This window comes from Calypte anna, chromosome 1 (genome assembly GCF_003957555.1).
Source record: "Calypte anna isolate BGI_N300 chromosome 1, bCalAnn1_v1.p, whole genome shotgun sequence".
NCBI lineage: Eukaryota > Metazoa > Chordata > Aves > Apodiformes > Trochilidae > Calypte > Calypte anna.
The window spans coordinates 179,190,722-179,203,574 of record NC_044244.1 but is presented as its reverse complement, the minus strand read 5'-3'; the positions used below and the strand labels follow the sequence as shown (position 1 = coordinate 179,203,574).

General features: G+C 38.5%; 1 protein-coding gene across 1 annotated transcript in view; it reads left to right on the top strand.

Moving 5' to 3' along the window:
* The first annotated feature begins 5,657 nt into the window (after positions 1-5,657).
* The window catches only part of TNFRSF19 (TNF receptor superfamily member 19), a 52,316-nt gene continuing 45,120 nt past the window's right edge, over positions 5,658-12,853 (top strand). Inside the window, exon 1 of the mRNA XM_030459509.1 lies at positions 5,658-5,697. The gene's annotated coding sequence lies outside the window, so the exon portion shown is untranslated. The remainder of the gene's footprint in view (positions 5,698-12,853) is intronic.

Sequence of the window (12,853 nt, the reverse complement as noted above, 5' to 3'; positions counted from 1 at the left end):
TAGTTTCTGTCCTGAATTACAGCTGCCTAGCAAACTGACCTGCAGCTCTGTCTTCCAGAACTTATGTAAAACTGTAAACTTCTGTTGCAGACAAAATTCTAAAGCATCATTTGAGAAACCTTATAGCTATACTATTCCCCCTTCTTGGCAGGAAAACTTGAACGTAACAAACTTTGAAGTGAGCCTTGGGGTTTGTTACAATGGACTACCTGATTAGAAATCATGCAACTCTTGTTGCTTTTTAGCTGTATTCCCCCACAGGCTGTATTACAGTCTCTAACCAGTCCCCCCCAGCATTGAATGATGTCATGGGATCTGCAGCTCAGCGAGATGAAAGGGATAAAGCGGAACCCGCTGGCACTGGGGAAAGCTTCCAACACACAATCCACAACACAGCTTGGGAACTCAAAAGCTACAGATCCAGCCACTCAACTCTAAGCAGTTCAGAACCGTGTGCATTCTCCCAGGACAAGCAAGGAAAGGGGGGAAAAAAGGCAATGATCGGCTTTTAACAAAAGAACTAAAGTAATGAAAGGCCAGAATTTAAGACTACATCTACCTGCTGGAAAAGGAGGCTTTTTTTCCTCTCCAAAGCACTGCCTTTGATGTACGGCAACTGATCACTGATCAGATTACAGGCATTTGGTCTCAGTGCTCGTCTGCCTTTGATCTGCATGGTTAATTTTATTTTCCCGGATTTGGAGTTTCGCCTGGGCTTGTGCTGACATACTTTTTTTTTTTTGAAGGAGGCAAAAGCATTTAACACAGAAGCTCTGGCAGTGTGAAATTAAGCTGCAGAAAGAAGCCTAGGCACTGGAAAACTTCTTCAGATAACAGGTACTGGATTTTGTAAATTTTTTTGCAGTTTTGTGTCGCGAGATCTTAAGAAATTTTAAAGTTCACATAAGCAGTAATACCACACATCACTGTGTGTACAAAGTTGGAAATATATATTTTAAGCAGCATTTTATATGCAACTATAAGGCAGAATTATATTGAGAACAGACTATCTAGAATGCATAGACAACTGAAAACTGAAGCAAAACCATTGTTTTTTTCAGTATTTTGGGTGTATACAAGATTTTGGTATGCACTGCTCATTCGGTCTGAAGTTTTGTAAAGTCATATTCAAATACAAGTATTGCATGACTTAGAGGAGTATTTCTTTTCTAAGAAAAGACCAATCATATTTCCTGTGTATACTTTATTTGCCCTCAGTGCATTTATTGAACTGTAACTTTTACAGGCAGCACTTTCAATCCTATTATAGTTTCGTACTTGAGATGAAAAATGTTTTCTCTTCCACAACTGCATTTATAAGCATAGCATTCTTATATGCAAAAGGGAAATGGTTTTCTTTCAGGATCAAAGAGATGGTAGTTCAACTGTGCCATATGAAAACAAATTTTTTAATAAAAGTAACATTTTAAACTGATGATAGATGTTTTCTTTAAGGCATTTAATAAAGATATTATAGAAAACTTATGCTTATCTAGAGCAAACATCTGTTTTTTCTGAACTTCATGGCAGTTTGCTTTATCAGTGAAGCAATTTCCATTCACAGTATTTTATATTCTGTTCCTCAAATTCCTATTTATGAATGTGTGCTGTGTTTGAAAAAATAAAAAATCTCCAGAACTTGGTTATAAAGGAACACCCATTAGAAGATTATCCACTCTAGATTTGCAGTTTTAAAGGGCCAGATTTTTGGATAAATTTGGGCCATGAGTGTTCTGTGCCTGCAGCTGGAGTCAATCTGTTAAAATAAGACTCAAGCTTCTTCTCTAGGAATTTAAATGTAGATTTTTCAGAAGAACTTAGAACCCATAATTGGGGCCAGACTTGCAAATAAGTTCAGCATTGCAGACACTGAGTTCTTTGAAAATCTAGTCCCAATGGTGGATAGCAACCTCTTCTGAAATACTGATCTTAGATGTATGATCTTAAATCTAAATTTAAGAGTATATAAATCCTAAGTATTTCTGTTAAGAAACTGCAACTAAAAGTCAGCATAACTGTTAGCTGTAAACCATTTTTTGAAAACTATTCTTTAAGAGATTTGTCTGTCCACAGGACCCTTGTACCAGTCCATAGGACAATTCAAGATGTTCACATACCAGTATGCACCACATCAACATGCAAACTCAATTTTTAACAGTCTGCTTACATCTGAATAAGTTTAAGTTATCAACACATCCAGATAAATGTAGTCATCTTTCATTACTCAGTCTTCAAACTTTTTTTCTTCTAATTAAAAGTATATTTGTATATATAAATTTTAAATTTACTGAATATCAAGAGATAATATGCCAGACACAGATTAACCAGGCCTGACTTGATATCATTTACTTTTCTATACCAGCAATTCATTCACATTCTGACTTAACAAGTCAATTACACTATAAGGAAAGTAATTAGCACTACATGAATAATATGCATATATCTGTCAAGGAATGATATTGTTTAAAGGTATAAGCAAAGCAAAATTTAGTGTTTTTCCTGAAGTTATAATGATTACTAAAACATGTTTCTGTAAGACTGAAACTATGGATTAATTCCGTACTTCATTGGTGGGCTTCTCTACCTTTTCCAATCTCCTCTTGCTTGTTGTGAATTTTCTAACACATACTTTCATCTGCTGAGGAAACTTTGTTTTTAAACTCTCTCCTGCAAAGTAGAAAGAGGGGAAAAAAAATCATGTAAGGATTCTTTTTCCTCTGAAGCAAAAATAGCTGTGTGAGTCTAATACAATTAAACTATCACTGTAAGGATCTGACCCATCACACAGATGGGTAGAACTCTGCACAGAAGTAACACTGGTTCATCTGATAGATCACACTGATGAGTAGGACTTACATATATAAATATTTATGTATGCAATATTTAGGCCGCAGAAATGCATTTCAGAAACAAAGATTTTTTTTGTTTTGATTTGTTAAAAAGTCCCTAGGACTTTAGGTAATCTTCCCACATATTTAAACACAATGGGCGTTAACCCACTTACACTGGGAAATATTTTTGTTTGTATGTGAGACTGAAATGAAAGCATGTTTAAGAGGGGAAGAGGATTTTCAGCATTTTTGTTATTTTACATAGCAGTTCTCTGACAGTTTAGTCTTTCATTGATATGACTTTTAAAGATTAAATAATAATAATTCTTGGCACTTATGACTTTGCTTTTACAAAGTGCTGTATAAACATTAATTAATCCTCAGGCTTAAGTCTTCAGAAAGAAAAAGTTTACAATGCTTTTTCAAGCAAATCTGAGTAGGAAACTCACAAGTACATAATTTATTTATTAAAATAGCTTGAGCAATTTCTGATTATAAATAGAGCCATTTCCAAACAGTGTGTCTTAGATAACATCATAAACATATTTTAAGGTTCATAATAGTTAAGACTATCAAAAGACATCGCAGTTATATTGACATCAGTTTCCAACAGCTGTCATAACACGAGTAGATCTACTCACAGTTGACTGGGAGAATTGTATTAGCATTTAAGATATGGAGATAACAGCTTCCTATTGCTGTACAATTTCTGCTTCCACATCAGATATGCCATGCAACTTGCTCTTATCAAAGGGGTCAGCTGAAACTGCCTTCCAAATGTTTCTTTTCTGCTTTCTCTACTTTGGTGAGAGTCTCTATACTTGCATCTGTACTGGCTGCTCTAACAGTTCACTTCTTCCGTTTCTTTAGAAGAAATGTCACTATTTAAAACAGAAGAAATGCTGTGATTTTTAATATCTTTCACTGACAAGTGGAATGAATTCATCTGTTTTACATTTAGAGGAAATGTTCTACATGATACAACAGGGACTTAAATGCTTAGGTTTCAGGATTAGAGACTGCACATTGCTCTTAATTCATTGGCACAGTAACCCCCTGTCTGATGAGAAAGTCTTAATGTTTCTTTATATGGTAATCCTTAGTATTTAGTCAACACTTTAAGAACCTTGGGATGTTTTAATATACTTGTCTAACTTTAATACTTTAAATACTTTAAGCAAAACCAGTATCTGAAACAACATGATGACTCTACTAAGAAAAACTCACCCAGTACATTTCACTGCTGTCCACAGAAAGCAGATAACATACAAACCAGTTGTCTGTAAATAGGATGTAGCACGCTCAGTGCTGTGCAGCAGCTGCCACTCACAACAGATGCACCGCCGCTGCGCTGCAGCATGCCATTCCCCATTGAAATTCCAGCCTCTTGCAGAACTCCTTTTGGCAAGGCTCCTAAAACAAAACTCTTCTTTGCAAGCCCTTTTCAAGATAATTAAAGGAAACCCCCAGTAAACTCTGAGTTAGTTCATTTTTGTTTTTCAATTGAAAACAACTCCTTTTGAAGCAAGCATTTATCTCGTTGTGTGCAACTTGCTGTATTTCAGTAAGTGCTATTTGCTTTATAAAAGTCTATGTGGCTGCCAACTGAAAAATTTTATCTCTATGAGAATCTCCAAAAAAATCTGTTTATTTGAAAATATTTTAATGACAAGTATATCCATTAGTTCATTCTCCTAAGAACTTCACTCCGTTCCCAGTGTCTCCATACAACTGTCTAGACTGCAGTGGTATTATTAACCTTCTTATTAGAAGTAAAGCTAATGACCTGAAACCCCTGAAGTATCAATTCTTTCTCCAATGTGTTTGAGATTGGTTTCACCAATGCTGGACCATCACTAACTCCAGCAAAGCTGCTAATTTAAGTCACAGTAAGTATACCATTTCTAGTGACAGTGAACAATCTATCCTCTGTGAAGGAATGGATTTCTGAACTTACACTTGATACTGCTCCTGTGGTCATAATTGGGTAGCTTTTTACCAGCAGAATGGAACAATACTTCAAATTGTAAGCTAGCAGGGTGAAAAATGCTACTCAAGTACTTTGTCGAGAACTTTGCAGCGCGTTGTCAGAGAGCTTCTTTAGAGGTCTTTGAGGGTACCAGGAAAAAGGAAATTGGTTAATAAAAAGGATTTCTCCACTCACCGTCTGAATGGTGGCAAATGGTTTTGCCCAGCCTGCCGAACAACAGCCCAACAGTCCAGGGCTAGGCAGCCTAAACTACTACTAGACCAGAGCTCCTACTGAGGGAGCTGAGCAACACCGAGGCTGCAGCCGCCAAGCCCAGGCTGCCCCTGGAGACAGGGGGAGAGCTGCAGCCTGCAGCAGACCACCTGGGTGCGCAGTGCAGGGATCCCCGGCGGGATAAAAGGGACCCGAGCGCCTCGTTTGTGGCTCTCCAAGGTTACCGCCACTAGTCCGAGGCACACCTCACCCCTCGCCACACATCTCCCTGCGGGAAGGAGACCTCAGCGGGAGGACGAGGCAGGGTCCCGGCCCCTCCCGCCCCTGAAGCGGCGACCGATAACGGCCCCGGCCCGCCGCGGGGCTCGCGCGACGCCCTGCAACCGCCGCCGCCTCGGCCGCGCGGCCCCTCCCAACCCTCCCGCGACTGCCTCCGCGGGCGCGCGCCGCCTCGCCCCGGGGCACGTGGGCCGGGGGGCTGCTGATTGGCTGCCTGCGGTCACCTGAGCACGGCCCCTCCGGCGAGGGGAGCGGCGCGGCGTTGCCGAGGCGACGGGGCGAGCCGGAGCCGGCGGAGGAGAAGGAGGGAGGGGGCGCGGGGCGAGCGCTGCTCGGCGGCGGGCGGACCCCGCCGGGGCGGCCAAGCGGGCTGCGGCGTGGCAGGTGGGTGCGTGGGAGATGCGGGCGGGTCCAATGCCTTCAGCCTTGGAGGGTTCCCGGCCTTCCCCCACCCTCCCTCAGAAAGGCAACCCCTCGCCCCCTTCCGCGGGGAGGAGAGAGGCTCTGAGGCGACGGTGCGTGAAACGGGGGCAGCCTCCGGTGTGGAGGCAGCGGCACCCCCGCTCCCCGGGGCTCCCTGCAGCGGTACCCGCTGGGGCACCAGCCTGGCTGGGCGCTGATCCGAGGGTGCTGGATGCCCGCAACCCCACCGTACTCCTGGCACCGGCTCCGCCGTCCCGGGGGCGGCCGGGAGATGATGGGAATGACCCTCGGCGGAAAGAGCGGGCTGGGGGAGGAGGGGGGGCGGAGGGGAGGGCTCGCCGGATCCCTTGATCTTCGGGACGGCTCCAGCTCTCTGTAAGCGGCCCCTCTGCCCCGAGGCGTCCCACAGAGGGTGTGGAGGGCGCCGCGGTGCTGGAGGAACTCGCAGCTGATGCTGCTGAGTTTTGCAGATCTCCGCAGCCCTCGAGTATCTCCTCCACGCTCCGGAGTGCGGCAACAAAAAGTCCTTGAAACCCGGGCTGCTTGACACAAGCTCTGTTCGTTTCTTCTACATTAATAAGCAGATGTTTGCTTCAACCAATTTTGGAGCTGGAGCTGAAGGGACAGGAGCCAGTAACTTTTTCTTTTGACTGGTAAGAGGTTGCAAAGCCCCAATCAAGTTTCTGTTGAAAAGCCTTTGATTGTTTAACTTCCTTTCCTCATGTCTGTCTCCATTAATCTGACCTTGGACTCAAAGAGGTTTTCCTGATATTCATGAAAAATCTTGATATTTAATACCTATTTGCCGCCTTTATTCTTACAGCAACTTTAAATGAGTGCTTCTGTCAAATTAACAAAGACGTCTGGTAGCGTTAAATGTGAGTGAAAGTGGCACATTTATTCAATCCGTAGGTAATTTCTTAACTATTGCATAATATCTTTCAAACATAGCTTCACCATCCCAAAACATGCTCTTTACCATATAAGCAAAGAGAATTGCTTTTTGTTTAGAAATAGATGTAAACTTCTTTATTAGTTCAGTAGTAAGATTCTAAGTAAGAATTGTCAGTTAGGGAGGAAATAAATTACTTTTTCTGAGTTGGCCACAACCTGCAGTTACAATCCTCACAAAAGAGAACGCTGAGAATGAAAGTAACTTGTATCTTTTTTTTAAGGCATTGTATGCTATCCAAAACTGCTTAAGGGTGGCTGGGTAAATGTAACACATTGGCATGGCACCGTTGCAGCAATTGCTGTATTAACCAGCTAAATGCTTTGTGATTCATTATTTTGAAGAATTATTATGAAAAAATAAGATTAGTATTCTTCAGTATAAATTAAGTAGGAATTTAATATTTTCATTCGAATTTTTTATTACATATCTATGTACAAATACAGCTTTGCACTGATCTTTCATCAAGCAAACTAGTGTCTACTAGAACTTGAGATGAGTGAAATGTATTATACAGAAGGAGCAACATTGTTTTGGTCACAGTTTTGATATTGAAACATGAATTGTTCATGACTTGTATGAATAGTTTCATCAGCTTCAGTGGAATTAGGAGATGTGTGAATCACATGATCTGATCTTAAAAGCTTTGCTTAAGTGTAGGAAAAATGTCAGCCCATTGCACCTTTGTTATGATATTTCACTCTAGTATCTAACGAATGTTAGTCTGGACCTGTGGAAGAATATGTACTATAAACTATTTAATGCAATTTTTATCACAGAAACATAGAAAGTCAGGGGTTGGAAGGAACCTCAAAAGATTGAGTCCAACCCCCCTGCCAGAGCAGGGTCACCTACAGCAGGGCACACAGGAACGTGTCCAGGTGGGCTTTGAATGTCTCTAGGAAGGAGATTCCACAACCTCCCTGGGCAGCCTGTGCCAGTGCTCTGTCACCCTCACAGTGAAAAAATTCTTCCTAATATTTATATGGAACTGCCTATGCTCCAGTTTATAACTGATGCCCCTGGTCCTGTTATTAGTCACCCCTGAGAAAAGCTTTGACTCTGTCCTCTGGTCTTTGCCTCTTACATATTTATAAACATTAATGAGGTAAATTTTACCAGCATTTATTTGGAACATCATTTGTAAGCAAAACCAGTGATGAATTATGTAGTTCATTCTCCAGTTTTTCTGGTTTTACCCTTTTTGAGACACTGAGATATAATGCATTCAGTAGATACTGAGTATGATAGTGAAGAGGCTGTAGAGATGCTTCTTTGGGGTGTTTTATCATCACCTTTATTCCTGTAAAGTCAGGTACTTCATCTTACATAACTCAAAGAGTATGGTACTCAGAAGGACCATAAATATTTCCTGGCTGTGTGTAATCACCTGCTCTTCCCTCCCTCAGCCCCTAAAGCAGATATAAATGATTTCTATCACCAGCCACATTCCAAATTTAATCTACTATCTCTGTTTTTTATATTATAAAATAAATTCGTAGCTGCCTAGTGTATGTCAGCTTCTGAAAAATGGGGATTTATTCAACACACTATTTATTTAATGTGATGAATGCTACGTAGTTGACAGTATGTTTTTTTCCCCTCACACAGTCCCCAGAGCAGTGGGAGAAAATGTAGGCAGATAAGACCTCACTTCACGAAGTGGAAGAGCACAAGGATTGTGAGGGGGGTGTAAAGGGAAGCTGTCTATAAGTGTGAACCAGAGCAACACTGACTAGCTCTGCAGTGGAAGTTCTTGTCCCTAGCTCATTCCCTTTGTCTTTGCCATTTCAGCAGCATAAGTACTTGTCTTTATTTAGTTTTGTGCCCATGGGGCAGACTCTGCTAAAGCCATCTGCCACTCCTTTATGTTTTATTGCCCACAGTTGACAGCTGCAGGTGGGGAACAGGGTGGTTAGAAGGGAACCAAGGTACTATTCTTTGGGTACCAGAGACCTCTGCTAGCATGCCAAGTTGATTATATTTTCATCCTTTCTTATCCTCAACTTCTCAGGATAACTTCAGGGTAACTTCTCTGGACTATCTCCTGAACTTCTTATTGTACTCTTTACTAGTGCTATAGAGAGCATGAGGAGTGGTCCTCAAGTATCAATATCAAATCAAATGTGGGTAAATCAGATTTAGGAAAGTTAAGTGAATTCAAAATTGGGACTGTTCACGCCTTCTAAAGTTTTCTTAGAAGATGGATGATGTTGACTTTAAAGTTTTGATGCTTAAATCTATGAGAAATATTCTAGTAGGCAATAATATAATCATGCAGCCTCAGGTCTTGAGGTGATGTGTCTTTCATTGGTGAAACAATTTTAATTTTTTTTTTTGAGAGAAGGAAGAAATATTTTTCTGACAGATTGTCTTTGAAATAGAATGATGATTACCGGTCAGACAAGCAGGTAAATGCAGAACTAAATTTTGGAAGACACTGTATTCTAGGACCCTGGAAGTTTCTAAGTTCTTACTTCAACAGTACACTTATTAAATGTTCCTAATGTACTGCTTGATATTACCATCTTTATACATGCATGTAGTAGGTCCCCCACAACCCTAAATCTATGCAACCCAATTTTTTAATAGAAGTACTCCATCTTAAGTTCAGTGCACCACCAATGATGACTGCTTTTCTGTGAGTATTTTGGGCAAGCATACCTCTGTTAACCTAAAAAATATGTATTTGGAATTATTTACTGACCTCAGAAAAACTGTCTGCAGTTTTCTTTCATATAATAAAACTAAGAGTAGTTGAACTCAGCACTGTAAATATCGATATTTGGACAAGAGAAAATACATTTTAAATTTATTGAACTTCTACTCAGTTGCACATATTCTAGAGGCCAAACTTCTAATTACTTCTGACTGAATGTGTATGAGGTGAATGGCTTGTGTCCAATAGACATCAGTGTAATGCCACTTCATATCAAGAGAGAACAAATTTGCCCAATGGCAACCTGGTAGTAAGAGCTGCAGTATCTGCTTTTTACAAAGGGCTTTAACCAAACTGGAGACAGAAGCAGGAAACAAGCAGCTGGCACAGTTGTTGTCATAAAAAGAAACATTGGGGGGGGGGGGGGGCGGGGTTGTGCTTTTATCAATGTTTTTTACTGTACATTATAATTTCTTTCTTGTATGTTGTAGTCAGTATATAGTCTTTGGGGTTTTTCTGGTAGGAATTGGAACAATAAGCACAATGATTGCACAATGCAATACCACAGGCATTCATACATGTCTACTCCAATTATTTGAACATTTTTTGGTGCTACTAAACATACTGAAGTGCACTGAAGTTTAAGGCCCATAGACCCACAAGTTTATTTTGGAAGATTTGGTTATTATAAAAGACAAATTATCTAGAAAATACCTCATACTGTATCATAGACCCAAAGCTATGAAATTGCATCGTAAACATAGCAATTAGTCAACAAATTTGAAGCTCAAAAAATCTTGTAGATGAGTTGGATGAGTCTGAGACAGTTTGATGCTAGATCTGCAACGCTCAATTTTGGAAATTTACTCTGGGTTTTAAAACTCCTGATGTTTGAAGGTGTTGGCAAGATTGTTATAAGGGCAGTAGATTTTCTTTTAAATAGAAAATATTTCTTTTAAATAGAAAATATTTCACAGGTGCAATAACATTTCCACACCTAAGTCAACAAAATATGTTTTTAGTGCATCATGCATCTCCACATCTTTTCTATGGAGAAAGGGGCAGCCTGGGCTTTGGGGGCTGCAGCCTCGGTGTTGCTGAGGCACATGGTATAAGGTCATCTTATATGGCTACTCCAAAACTGACATGCAAACTGTCAGCATGACCAGGAACCTTTTTAATACTGCTTATTATTCTGTACTACATTCTGTTAGAACTGGCAGTTATTTTTTTAATCCAGTTATGACCCCAGAATATTACAAAAGTAGAAGTACATCATAGGCTTTTTTTCAATACTGATTTTAATAAGTTGTTTCTATGCTAATATTTTTACAGATTTAAATCTTCAGGTTATTGCATATTGGAAAAAATGTGTAGGATTAATGTGACTTCATTACATAAAGCTAACAGAGTTTTATTGCACTAATATGGCAAGTGCTGCATCTGCTGGCCAGTTAAGACTGTTCTTAATTTCCTTTAGTTTATCTTACTGCAGGTGACCTGCTTATAAAACATAAATACTGCCACAGCTCTATTTTAGATCATTAGGCTTAGTACAGTTTAGCAATATTGTTTTAATTGATAATTCTACATGAAAATTACTTAAAAATATACAATTATTACAATATTAGTTTATTTTTTTATATGTGGCACGCCTCTTTTCAGATGCATGAGTTAATCTGAAAACATACTTTTAATCCTAAAGAATACGATTTATAAAAATTAGGTGGGATTATATAGTCATAATTACATTAGAACAGTGCTACCTTTTATTTCTTTAACAATAATGTTATTAAGAAATATAATGACTAAAAATTCATAGGACTTTGATCACTTGATTTCAGTTCTAAATCAACTCAGTTACATTTGTAGCTTTATTTCACTTGCAAACTTACAAAATCAAGAAGTCAATGGGTATTTTTTTTCCCAAATCCCTTATGTTTCAGCATAAATCTTGGAATTAAATTTTAATAATTTTATATCATTTACCTTTTAGACTTTAGCTTTGTTGACTTATCTTCTCTGAATCATGTGAAGTCAAGGTGGTTTTGTAAGACTCTTTTCTATGATACTGTGTAGAGTTGTTCACTGTATTATTAGTAGTAGTTAATTTTTAATCTTTTCATAAAATTACCACTCCTGAATTTTTGTAGCATTTCAAACTCTATAAAAACTGAGCAGCAGCAAACGTAAGACTTTCTTGACATTTTTTTCAAGATTACTGAGGTGCAAAGTCTCATAATTTGTCTTGCATGTTATCTGTTTTCACTTAGCAGATCTGAGTTACTGCTTGGTCAGAACTTATAATATATGATATGAGTTTTTATTTGTCTTTCCAAACATAGATGGCAAACAGGTCTTGAAACTTCTGAGTTCCCTTAACAGTATTTTTACAGTCTCTGTCCACTGCTTGGTCTTTGCTATTATTTTTTTTTTTTTTTTTTTTGTTATACTTTTTGTGCTTTTGTGTACTATAGTTTTAAATACTTATTTTTTTAAAACATTAGCACTGTTGGATTCTCACTTCAAGCTTTTGCAGGTGTTAAGTTTAAAAATATATTTACTCTAATTTTTCGTTTTTTCATTTGTGCAACAGTACTTTTTACATCAAATTGTTTTATTTGGTTCATAGAGAATCCTGAGATTTCGGGGTTTTTTGTTTTTTGCTTTTTATTGTTTTGCCTTCAGACTTCAAAAAGCAGGCTATATTGAATATTGTATCTGTATGAGTTTGTATTACTTGATGGTATGTCTTCTTTTTTACCCATGTTGACATGCATATAATCTGATAATTGGCATTGGCCTGTAGACCATTACCATCATTAAGTGCTCTTCCTGGAGGATTTTAGCTCTTTTTGCAGTTCCAAATACAATTTATCATAACAGATATCAGTATTGCTATTGGATTAAACTTTCTTATTGATTACAATTCATTAATTAGGGTATTAATGCAGTATTATGTATTATTAATAATTATAGTTTATTTTAATAAATATATGTTAATTATAATTTATGCTTATTCTGGTTGTATATTTTTGGAAGTGTATTATGCTTGTTGTAGTTCTACATTGTAAAGCATTTTGCAGCTGTTCTTAAATCTTAAATCTTTTTCAAGATCTACTTTCCTTACATTCAGGGTTCCATCCTTTCCTTGTCAGTCTCTTCTACTCTTAAATTACAAAAAAAATTATTTTGTCTTTTAAAAACACCATAATTAAGTACAAATCCTTAACCTCTGAAGTAGACCAGAAATGTTATTGACATGGTTTTTTACATCTGTCTGAAAGCAATTAGTATATTTTACTATCATATAAGGTATGCACATTAAGATCAAATTCAAATAGCATGTTACATAAGCTGGATTTTTTGTTTTAATTATTATTATTGTTTGCTGTGTAGTTTGGATTTCTGAACTAAAGTTACACTTCCATTTCCATGTAATTGACAAAACCAAAAATCTAACACCAAAAATTGACACAAAGACTCAAACAAAAGGAGAGTAAGCA